Source organism: Haemorhous mexicanus, chromosome 3 (assembly GCF_027477595.1).
Source record: "Haemorhous mexicanus isolate bHaeMex1 chromosome 3, bHaeMex1.pri, whole genome shotgun sequence".
Classification (NCBI taxonomy): Eukaryota; Metazoa; Chordata; class Aves; order Passeriformes; family Fringillidae; genus Haemorhous; species Haemorhous mexicanus.
The window spans coordinates 116753251-116762285 of NC_082343.1; positions in this window are offsets into that span (position 1 = coordinate 116753251).

A 9035-nucleotide genomic window follows, 5' to 3' on the forward strand; every position below is an offset into this window, starting at 1 on the left:
GGATTTGGGATGGGTCGGATCTGTGGGATTTGGGAATTCTGGTGGGATTTGGGATGGGTCAGATCTGTGGAATTTGGGAATTCCGAGGGATTTGGGACGGGTTGGATCTGTGGGATTTGGGAATTCTGGTGGGATTTGGGATGGGTGGGATCTGTGGGATTTGGGAATTCTGAGGGATTTGGGATGGGTCAGATCTGTGGGATTCGGGAATTCCGAGGGATTTGGGGTGGGTCGGATCTGTGGGATTTGGGAAGTCCGAGGGATTTGAAACAGGTGGGATCTGTGGGATTTGGGAATTCTGAGGGATTTGGGATGGGTCAGATATGTGGGATTTGGGATGGGTCGGATCTGTGGGATTTGGGAATTCCGAGGGATTTGGGATGGGTCGGATCTGTGGGATTTGGGAATTCCGAGGGATTTGGGATGGGTCGGATCTGTGGGATTTGGGAATTCTGAGGGATTTGGGATGGGTCGGATCAGTGGGATTTGGGAATTCCGAGGGATTTGGGATGGGTTAGATTTGTGGGATTTGGGAATTCCGAGGGATTTGGGATGGGTCGGATCTGTGGGATTTGGGAATTCTGAGGGATTTGGGATGGGTCGGGTCTGTGGGATTTGGGAATTCTGGTGGGATTTGGGATGGGTCGGATCAGTGGGATTTGGGAATTCCGAGGGATTTGGGACGGGTCGGATCTGTGGGATTTGGGAATTCCGAGGGATTTGGGATGGGTCGGATCTGTGGGATTTGGGAATTCTGGTGGGATTTGGGGTGGGTCGGATCTGTGGGATTTGGGAATTCTGAGGGATTTGGGACGGGTCGGATCTGTGGGATTTGGGAATTCCGAGGGATTTGGGATGGGTCGGATCTGTGGGATTTGGGAATTCCGAGGGATTTGGGATGGGTCGGATCTGTGGGATTTGGGAATTCTGGTGGGATTTGGGGTGGGTCGGATCTGTGGGATTTGGGAATTCTGAGGGATTTGGGATGGGTTGGATCTGTGGGATTTGGGAATTCTGAGGGATTTGGGATGGGTCGGATCAGTGGGATTTGGGAATTCCGAGGGATTTGGGATGGGTCGGATCTGTGGGATTTGGGAATTCCGAGGGATTTGGGACGGGTCGGATCTGTGGGATTTGGGAATTCCGAGGGATTTGGGATGGGTCGGATCTTTGGGATTTGGGATTTCTGAGGGATTTGGGACGGGTCGGATCTGTGGGATTTGGGAATTCCGAGGGATTTGGGATGGGTCGGATCTGTGGGATTTGGGAATTCCGAGGGATTTGGGATGGGTCGGATCTGTGGGATTTGGGAATTCTGGTGGGATTTGGGGTGGGTCGGATCTGTGGGATTTGGGAATTCTGAGGGATTTGGGATGGGTTGGATCTGTGGGATTTGGGAATTCTGAGGGATTTGGGAAGGGTCGGATCAGTGGGATTTGGGAATTCCGAGGGATTTGGGATGGGTCGGATCTGTGGGATTTGGGAAACCTGGTGGGATCTTGGATGGGTCGGATCTGTGGGATTTGGGAATTCTGGTGGGATTTGGGATGGGTCGGATCTGTGGGATTTGGGAATTCTGGTGGGATTTGGGATGGGTGGGATCTGTGGGATTTGGGAATTCCGAGGGATTTGGGACGGGTCTGATCTGTGGGATTTGGGAATTCTGGTGGGATTTGGGATGGGTCGGATCTTTGGGATTTGGGAGTTCTGAGGGATTTGGGATGGGTCGGATCTGTGGGATTTGGGAATTCTGAGGGATTTGGGATGGGTGGGATCTGTGGGATTTGGGAATTCTGGTGGGATTTGGGATGGGTCGGATCTGTGGGATTTGGGAATTCTGGTGGGATTTGGGATGGGTCGGATCTGTGGGATTTGGGAATTCCGAGGGATTTGGGGTGGGTCGGATCTGTGGGATTTGGGAATTCTGAGGGCTTTGGGATGGGTCGGGTCTGTGAGATTTGGGAATTCCAAGGGATTTGGGATGGGTCGGATTTGTGGGATTTGGGAATTCTGGTGGGATTTGGGATGGGTCGGATCTGTGGGATTTGGGAATTCCGAGGGATTTGGGGTGGGTCGGATTTGTGGGATTTGGGAATTCTGGTGGGATTTGGGGTGGGTCGGATTTGTGGGATTTGGGAATTCCGAGGGATTTGGGATGGGTCGGATCTGTGGGATTTGGGAATTCCGAGGGATTTGGGATGGGTCGGATCTGTGGGATTTGGGAATTCCGAGGGATTTGGGACGGGTCGGATCTGTGGGATTTGGGAATTCCGAGGGATTTGGGATGGGTCGGATCTTTGGGATTTGGGATTTCTGAGGGATTTGGGACGGGTCGGATCTGTGGGATTTGGGAATTCCGAGGGATTTGGGATGGGTCGGATCTGTGGGATTTGGGAATTCCGAGGGATTTGGGATGGGTCGGATCTGTGGGATTTGGGAATTCTGGTGGGATTTGGGGTGGGTCGGATCTGTGGGATTTGGGAATTCTGAGGGATTTGGGATGGGTTGGATCTGTGGGATTTGGGAATTCTGAGGGATTTGGGATGGGTCGGATCAGTGGGATTTGGGAATTCCGAGGGATTTGGGATGGGTCGGATCTGTGGGATTTGGGAATTCTGGTGGGATCTTGGATGGGTCGGATCTGTGGGATTTGGGAATTCTGGTGGGATTTGGGATGGGTCGGATCTGTGGGATTTGGGAATTCCGAGGGATTTGGGACGGGTCTGATCTGTGGGATTTGGGAATTCTGGTGGGATTTGGGATGGGTCGGATCTTTGGGATTTGGGAGTTCTGAGGGATTTGGGATGGGTCGGATCTGTGGGATTTGGGAATTCTGAGGGATTTGGGATGGGTGGGATCTGTGGGATTTGGGAATTCTGGTGGGATTTGGGATGGGTCGGATCTGTGGGATTTGGGAATTCTGGTGGGATTTGGGATGGGTCGGATCTGTGGGATTTGGGAATTCCGAGGGATTTGGGGTGGGTCGGATCTGTGGGATTTGGGAATTCTGAGGGCTTTGGGATGGGTCGGGTCTGTGAGATTTGGGAATTCCAAGGGATTTGGGATGGGTCGGATTTGTGGGATTTGGGAATTCTGGTGGGATTTGGGATGGGTCGGATCTGTGGGATTTGGGAATTCCGAGGGATTTGGGGTGGGTCGGATTTGTGGGATTTGGGAATTCTGGTGGGATTTGGGGTGGGTCGGATTTGTGGGATTTGGGAATTCCGAGGGATTTGGGATGGGTCGGATCTGTGGGATTTGGGAATTCTGGTGGGATTTGGGGTAGGTCGGATCTGTGGGATTTGGGAATTCCGAGGGATTTGGGGTGGGTCGGATCTGTGGGATTTGGGAATTCCGAGGGATTTGGGGTGGGTCGGATTTGTGGGATTTGGGAATTCTGAGGGATTTGGGGTGGGTCGGATCTGTGGGATTTGGGAATTCCGAGGGATTTGGGGTGGGTCGGATCTGCGGGATTTAGGAATTCTGAGGGATTTGGGACGGGTCGGATCTGTGGGATTTGGGAATTCTGAGGGATTTGGGGTGGGTCGGGTCTGTGGGATTTGGGAATTCCGAGGGATTTGGGATGGGTCGGATCTGTGGGATTTGGGAATTCTGAGGGATTTGGGATGGGTCGGATCTGTGGGATTTGGGAATTCTGAGGGATTTGGGATGGGTCGGATCTGTGGGATTTGGGAATTCTGAGGGATTTGGGATGGGTCGGATCTGTGGGATTTGGGAATTCCGAGGGATTTGGGATGGGTCCGATCTGTGGGATTTGGGAATTCTGTTGGGATTTGGGATGGGTCCGATCTGTGGGATTTGGGAATTCTGGTGGGATTTGGGATGGGTTGGATCTGTGGGATTTGGGAATTCTGAGGGATTTGGGATGGGTCGGATCTGTGGGATTTGGGAATTCTGGTGGGATTTGGGATGGGTCGGATCTGTGGGATTTGGGAATTCTGAGGGATTTGGGATGGGTGGGATCTGTGGGATTTGGGAATTCTGGTGGGATTTGGGAAGGGTCGGATCTGTGGGATTTGGGAATTCTGTGGGATTTGGGATGGGTCGGATCTGTGGGATTTGGGAATTCCGAGGGATTTGGGACGGGTCGGATCTGTGGGATTTGGGAATTCCGAGGGATTTGGGATGGGTCGGATCTGTGGGATTTGGGAATTCTGAGGGATTTGGGATGGGTCGGATATGTGGGATTTGGGAATTCTGGAGGGATTTGGGATGGGTCAGATCTGTGGGATTTGGGAATTCTGGTGGGATTTGGGATGGGTCGGATCAGTGGGATTTGGGAATTCCGAGGGATTTGGGATGGGTCGGATCTGTGGGATTTGGGAATTCTGGTGGGATTTGGGATGGGTCGGATCTGTGGGATTTGGGAATTCTGTGGGATTTGGGATGGGTCGGATCTGTAGGATTTGGGAATTCCGAGGGATTTGGGATGGGTCGGATCTGTGGGATTTGGGAATTCTGAGGGATTTGGGATGGGTCGGATCTGTGGGATTTGGGAATTCTGGAGGGATTTGGGACGGGTCGGATCTGTGGGATTTGGGAATTCTGAGGGATTTGGGACGGGTCGGATCTGTGGGATTTGGGAATTCTGTGGGATTTGGGATGGGTCGGATCTGTGGGATTTGGGAATTCCGAGGGATTTGGGATGGGTCGGATCTGTGGGATTTGGGAATTCCGAGGGATTGGGGATGGGTCGGATCTGTGGGATTTGGGAATTCTGGTGGGATTTGGGACAGGTTGGATCTGTGGGATTTGGGAATTCCGAGGGATTTGGGATGGGTCGGATCTGTGGGATTTGGGAATTCCGAGGGATTGGGGATGGGTCGGATCTGTGGGATTTGGGAATTCTGGTGGGATTTGGGACAGGTTGGATCTGTGGGATTTGGGAATTCCGAGGGATTTGGGATGGGTCGGATCTGTGGGATTTGGGAATTCTGGTGGGATTTGGGACGGGTCGGATCTGTGGGATTTGGGAATTCCGAGGGATTTGGGATGGGTCGGATCTGTGGGATTTGGGAATTCTGAGGGATTTGGGATGGGTCGGATCTGTGGGATTTGGGAATTCCGAGGGATTTGGGATGGGTCGGATCTGTGGGATTTGGGAATTCCGAGGGATTTGGGATGGGTCGGATCTGTGGGATTTGGGAATTCCGAGGGATTTGGGATGGGTCGGATCTGTGGGATTTGGGAATTCCGAGGGATTTGGGATGGGTCGGATCTGTGGGATTTGGGAATTCCGAGGGATTTGGGACGGGTGGGATCTGTGGGATTTGGGAATTCTGGTGGGATTTGGGACAGGTTGGATCTAGGGAATTTGGGAATTTCAAAGGGATCGGGGTGGGTCGTATTTGTGGGATTTGGGAATTCTGGTGGGATTTGGGACAGATCCAATCCAGGGGATTTGGGAATTCTGGAGGGATTTGGGATCTCCAGAGGGATCGGGACAGGTCAGAAAAAAATCCATGGGATTTGGGATCTCCAAAAGGATCAGGACTGGTCAGATCTGTGGGATTTGGGAATTCCAGAGGGATTGGGACAGGTTGGATCAGTGCGATTTGGGAATTCCAGAGGGATTTGGGACGGGTCCAATCCAGGGGATTTGGGAATTATGGTGGGATTTGGGACAGGTCGGATCTGTGGGATTTGGGAATTCTGAGGGATTGTGACAGGTCACATCCAGGGGATTTGGGAACTCTGGTGGGATTTGGGATCTCCAGAGGGATTGGGACAAATTGGAAAGTCCAGAGGGATTGGGACAGGTCAAATCTGTTGGATTGGGAGAGGTCGGGTCTGTGGGATTTGGGAATTCTGAGGGATCAGGACAGGTCAGATCTGTGGGATTTGGGAATTCCGCAGGGATTGGGAAGGGTCAGATCCATGGGATTTGGACAGGCTGGATCCAAGTGATTTCGGATCTCCAGAAGGATCGGGATGGGTCAGATCTGTAGGATCAGGACAGGCCGGATCCGTGGGATTTGGGAATTCCAGAGAGATTGGGATGGGTCAGATCCATGGGATGAGCTGAGGTCGGATCCATGGGATTTAGGAATTCCAGAGGGATTAGGACAGCTGGGATCTATGGGATCAGGACAGCTCGGATCCACGGGATGAGCTCAGAATGCAACATTTCCAAGGCCCAATCCCGGATTTCTGTCCCCACAACCCCATGGAATTCCAAAGGATGGAAAAGCGGGATTTCTGTCCCCACAACCCCATGGAATTCTCCAGGTCGGAAAAGCGGGATTTCTGTCCCCACAACCCCATGGAATTCCAAAGGATGGAAAAGCGGGATTTCTGTCCACACAACCCCATGGAATTCCCCAGGGTGGAAAAGCGGGATTTCTGTCCCCAGAACATCATGGAATTCCAAAGGATGGAAAAGCGGGATTTCTGTCCCCACAACCCCATGGAATTCCCCAGGGTGGAAAAGCGGGATTTCTGTCCCCACAACCCCATGGAATTCCAAAGGATGGAAAAGCAGGATTTCTGTCTCCAGAACCCCATGGAATTCCCCAGGTGGAAAAGCGGGATTTCTGTCCCCACAACCCCATGGAATTCCAAAGGATGGAAAAGCAGGATTTCTGTCCCCACAACCCCATGGAATTCCCCAGGGTGGAAAAGCGGGATTTCTGTCCCCACCACCCCATGGAATTCCCCAGGGTGGAAAAGCGGGATTTCTGTCCCCACAACCCCATGGAATTCCCCAGGGTGGAAAAGCGGGATTTCTGTCCCCACAACCCCATGGAATTCCCCAGGATGGAAAAGCGGGATTTCTGTCCCCACAACCCCATGGAATTCCCCAGGGTGGAAAAGTGGGATTTCTGTCCCCACAACCCCATGGAATTCCCCAGGATGGAAAAGCGGGATTTCTGTCCCCAGAACCCCATGGAATTCCAAAGGATGGAAAAGCGGGATTTCTGTCCCCAGAACCCCATGGAATTCCCCAGGTGGAAAAGCGGGATTTCTGTCCCCACAACCCCATGGAATTCCAAAGGATGGAAAAGCGGGATTTCTGTCCCCACAACCCCATGGAATTCCCCAGGATGGAAAAGCGCGATTTCTGTCCCCACAACCCCATGGAATTCCAAAGGATGGAAAAGCGGGATTTCTGTCCCCAGAACCCCATGGAATTCCCCAGGGTGGAAAAGCGGGATTTCTGTCCCCAGAACCCCATGGAATTCCCCAGGGTGGAAAAGCGGGATTTCTGTCCCCAGAACCCCATGGAATTCCCCAGGGTGGAAAAGCGGGATTTCTGTCCCCACAACCCCATGGAATTCCCCAGGGTGGAAAAGCGGGATTTCTGTCCCAGAACCCCATGGAATTCCCCAGGGTGGACAAGCGGGATTTCTGTCCCCAGAACCCCATGGAATTCCCCAGGATGGAAAAGCGGGATTTCTGTCCCCACAACCCCATGGAATTCCCCAGGGTGGAAAAGCAGGATTTCTGTCCCCACAACCCCATGGAATTCCCCAGGATGGAAAAGCGGGATTTCTGTCCCCAGAACCCCATGGAATTCCAAAGGATGGAAAAGTGGGATTTCTGTCCCCACAACCCCATGGAATTCCCCAGGGTGGAAAAGCGGGATTTCTGTCCCCACAACCCCATGGAATTCCCCAGGATGGAAAAGCGGGATTTCTGTCCCCAGAACCCCACGGAATTCCAAAGGATGGAAAAGCGGGATTTCTGTCCCCACAACCCCATGGAATTCCCCAGGATGGAAAAGCGGGAATTCTGTCCCCACAACCCCATGGAATTCCCCAGGATGGAAAAGCGGGATTTCTGTCCCCAGAACCCCATGGAATTCTCCAGGTGGAAAAGCAGGATTTCTGTCCCCACAACCCCATGGAATTCCCCAGGGTGGACAAGCGGGATTTCTGTCCCCACAACCCCATGGAATTCCCCAGGATGGAAAAGCGGGATTTCTGTCCCCACAACCCCATGGAATTCCAAAGGATGGAAAAGCAGGATTTCTGTCCCCAGAACCCCATGGAATTCCCCAGGGTGGAAAAGCGGGATTTCTGTCCCCAGAACCCCATGGAATTCCCCAGGATGGAAAAGCGGGATTTCTGTCCCCAGAACCCCATGGAATTCCCCAGGATGGAAAAGCGGGATTTCTGTCCCCACAACCCCATGGAATTCCCCAGGTGGAAAAGCGGGATTTCTGTCCCCACAACCCCATGGAATTCCCCAGGATGGAAAAGCGGGATTTCTGTCCCCACAACCCCATGGAATTCCCCAGGGTGGAAAAGCGGGATTTCTGTCCCCACAACCCCATGGAATTCTCCCAGGTGGAAAAGCGGGATTTCTGTCCCCAGAACCCCATGGAATTCCAAAGGATGGAAAAGCGGGATTTCTGTCCCCACAACCCCATGGAATTCCCCAGGATGGAACAGCGGGATTTCTGTCCCCAGAACCCCATGGAATTCCCCAGGGTGGAAAAGCGGGATTTCTGTCCCCACAACCCCATGGAATTCCCCAGGGTGGAAAACTGGGATTTGCCCCCACAACCCCATGGAATTCCAAAGGATGGAAAAGCGGGATTTCTGTCCCCAGAACCCCATGGAATTCCCCAGGATGGAAAAGCGGGATTTCTGTCCCCAGAACCCCATGGAATTCCCCAGGATGGAAAAGCAGGAAAGGCCCCAGAGCTGGAGGATCTGAGCCCGGAGAAAAGCGGGAATTTTCCTGCCCGGAATTCCCTGCCAGTAATTCCCGGCGGATTTGGGGAATTCCTGCCTGGAAAGGGAACGGAGCAGGCGGGAGCTCCTTCCCGAGCCCGATCACTGCGGCATTCCCGGGGCGGATTGGGTGGATTTGGGGATTTTTGGGAAAAGGACGGACGGACGGACGGACGGACGGAGCGGCGGCGGCGGGCGGACACTGCGGCCTGGCGGTGACAGCGGCAGCGACAGCGGAATTCCCGAGGGAAAAGGAGGAGAAAAAAGGGGGAAAATCAGGGGGAAAAACAGGGGGAAAAGAAGGAAAAAAGGAAGAAAAAAAGGAGGAGGAATGGA